The sequence below is a fragment of the Drosophila pseudoobscura genome, chromosome 4 (assembly GCF_009870125.1).
Source record: "Drosophila pseudoobscura strain MV-25-SWS-2005 chromosome 4, UCI_Dpse_MV25, whole genome shotgun sequence".
NCBI classification, from domain to species: domain Eukaryota; kingdom Metazoa; phylum Arthropoda; class Insecta; order Diptera; family Drosophilidae; genus Drosophila; species Drosophila pseudoobscura.
In genome coordinates, this window is record NC_046681.1 from 16573753 (window position 1) to 16577581 (window position 3829).

The window sequence follows — 3829 nt, forward strand, 5'->3', positions numbered from 1 at the left end:
AATGCTCAGATCGGCTGCCTTATAGCCGAAATGCAGCGTACGATGAAAAAAAGACTATATCTTGATCCAATAGGCCCAGATCGTGGAACGACCAACATTGCCAAGATCGTGAAGATCCAGACTGTCGCTCCAGAATGTCTAAACGAAGCATAGAGTATTATTAAATTTCTAATAATTTCCTGGAGTATCGCATCCCCGCTGCACCGCCTTTACCTAGTTGTTGTTCATGTTTGTGGTATTGTATTTGGCGCCCAACGATTTCTTTCCGCCCAAATTCCCCCATTTATCGCTAATGGGATCTCACTTGCCTGGCTTTGCCGTGGATGTTAATAAATCGGTAAATAGAAATTAATGCTGCAGAAATTACAAATAACCAATTGAACCCAATTTAGCCCGAACGGGACGAAGCTCTTGACGAATTTTCTTTTAACTCAATTTATATTGCTTTTTTTCTGTTGCTTTCCATAATTAATGAGGAAAGTTTTTGAACCTTTTGTGTCAAGTTTTGCAACTGCCCCCAGCGGGACGCCGACCACGAGTCCTGGCCAGAGTCCAGGGTTCTATTGTCGACAAGATTGGCTGCTTATCGGCGCAACGCCATCGTTGTGGGCGTGGCATGTCAGCGATACTAATGAGAGGGAAAGCGCGACCAGACGAAAAGTTTTTTTCCCACATTTCGTTTCGTTTTTTGTGTATTTGCCTCCAATTTGGCAGCAAGACATAATTAATGGAAATATCGTTAGAGGGAAGTGTTTGCCCGATTAATCATGGGGACACGGTGGCTCTGGGCTGGGGCTCTCCACATGGCAATGAAAATACACATAGCATTGGTTTTGGTTTTGGTTTGGGTCACGTTTCAGTGGCAAACATTTTGCATACATTTTTGGTTAAATTCAGTTTTGACCATAATGACCAATAACAACAAAAAGCAACTTTATTAAACAAAACTTTTGATACCCTTCACGATCCATCATTCGTATGGCAGGTACATATATGTATGAAATAGCTATCGGGAATGGGTTTTAAATAATGAACATGGCCTTATCGTCTATTATTGCCGAATATAAAAGATATGTGTATGTACTTACTGTGGCGGGGTCCCAATCTGCTTTGCAAAATCATAATTCCCTCTGCAGGTGCATCGAAACTGAAGAGCGGGAGCGCTCAATGCGTTTATGGTCGGTGCGGTTGGGTTCCGAATGGGTCACAGTGGGTTGTTTGGATGCTCTGCCAGTACTCTCTTTTTATATAGGCATCTGCAAATATTTTCGTATGAATAACTGAAACTCCCCCCGCCAGAAAGGGGAATTACCCAGGACATTCGTTGGACCTCAGCCTTCATTAGTTACAGCTGAAATTTGTCGTTCCACACTTTTTAGTGACCCGTTTTGTTAGGGGGAAAGCATGGCCATTGCTATAGCAAAATAAATTAGTTGCACGTGACGCCTTAAATGGTCGCACAGCAAATGGAGCTTTCTAGGATTCCGTACACCACAAAAAAAAAAAGGAATGAAAAATAAACGAAATAACGTTTGGTGAACCTCAATGAAAATTGCACAAGCATTTGTTGATTCGCTTGGGGTCGGAGTGTGGTGAGGACTGTGGCTCTAGCTCTGGCTCTGGCTCTGGCTGTGCGCACAAATTGCGTGCCACAAATGGACGCACATAAATCATGCGTGCGACAAAAATCGCTTGGGAAGTTTTCACGCACAATTGGCCAAAATCCAAAAGCTTCAACTGGACAAGTAGAAGTCTCTAAATCACATATCTGTGGCACAGGTATCGAGGCTCCTAAATCAGTTGGAGTTTACGAAAAATAAAGATGGAGAGACGTCCCCAATGCAGACTTTTACTTGAAATTAATACAAGTATATCTCATAATTTGCATTAACTCTTACCCACTGCTACGCGTCAGCTAAGCGAACATTTTTAATGAATTTCCCAACATTGCAACATTTTTACAGACCCCATACACCATACACACACACCTCAACACTCAGACACAGTTGCTGAAAAGAAATCCTGGCACTTTTTAGCGCTTGAAGCCTCATAAATATATACTCGTACTTTTTCTCCGGCTTAGGGGTTGCGGCACGCCCCACGCTCTTGCCACAACATGCACTAATTAGTCAAGGATTTGGCATTAAGGAAACAAATTCTCGACCCTCAATGAAAAGAATATGGAGCACGTGCCGCGCTTGTAAATGTAAAATTGTTGTTCTCGGGTTTTTTTTTATTTTTTTTTTTTCATAAGTAGACTTAATAAAGTATGAACAGCGTTTTTAAATTATGTGCACGTACCAAAGAAAAAAAGTTAAAGAAATTTGCATTCGTTATGGTTTTCAGTTAATACTGCCTCGTGGGAGGATTTTTAAAATTTAAACCATAACCAAATTCAAATATTAATATAAGTACATATGTTCATGATGATTTATCAAGAGGTTCTATTATAGCTGCCAATAAAACCTGCCTTCTCTATGCATACATATCCTTCTTAAGAGTAGAAGGTGATAAAATATTTATTGTGCTTAAGTTGACCAATGCTCAACTGGTTCTTTAGTCCCCATTGTCAAAGCAATAGTTTATCAAATTAACCGGCCTTTTAGCACAGCATTTGCACATTTAATTACACTTGAGACCTGCTGCACAAAATCAAACCGCATTCAAATTGCATTATTCAATCAGCTTCTTGTTCCCCCGATGGGTGGCACTTGCCATGCCATGTGATGGCATGTGTCCCTGCTGGAAGTGTGATAATTTTACAAAAACAATGACAATCTGTGCTGCAATTAAGGTCACTTTGTTATAGAATTTTGATTAACGAATTGCGTTCGCCCATTTACTTCTCTGAAGCTATTTCTATGTCGGAAATCAAGGAAACATTGTGAATTCAACTTAAAACAATAAAAATGGAGTCTTCAATTAATTAGCATCTATTCGCTGGACACAGGACTGTGGACAGTGGGCAACAAACGTGCCTGCCAAACTTCCGCCTTTCAGCAGGCGGCCGTTAAATAAACGCAGGCTGCGGTCAGTGGGCGGCGGGTTGTGGCGAGGGTGCAATTTTTGTTTTCGGACCATTTGACGGGTACATCCCCGCACACACGAAGAGGACAGGGCCCGGGATTGCAGTAGGACACAGCCAGAAAGAGCAAGGAGAGAGCCCGCTCGCAGTACAAAATCGTCCGAAAACTAAAATACGTGCAAAGTTTACAAAAACATTTGGTTTTGGCTCGACTGATGCCGCATCCTGCTTCTGATTCAGCTCCGCTCCTTCCACAATGCATGTTGTTTAATTATTTGCCGTTTGGCGTAGTGCACACACATGCATACGGTCCATTTTGGCCTAGATAAAAGTAGAAAATGCTTGGATTGCACAATTTTATTTGGGTTTCGGCGATTTAACAAACAGTTTTTTCAGTGGAAGGCAACCAAAGAGAGAATTTCTGGACTAAAATATATAATTACGTGCCTTTGTTTTTAAAAATGAACTTAACAAGTTTCAAAATAATTTTTAAATATTTGAGAAGGCGCCAATATGCAAACAACCGATAAATAGAGTTGCCAACGTGCGTTAACGGTAATTTTAATACTTTTCGGTATTTTTTTAGGTCAAAATTGAACCTACGGTAAACTTAAACCGGTAAAACATTTAAGTGGAAAGTAGATTCATTGGTCGTATAAAATTATGTGGGCAGGGATAAGAGATCTAGATAACTAGCAATATTCTACGGAATATCAAAATCGACTAACATGTATAATATTATTTGAATTCGTCAGTATACTTACGGTATATTTTTAAATTGAGACCGTATATTTTGGTAGTTCT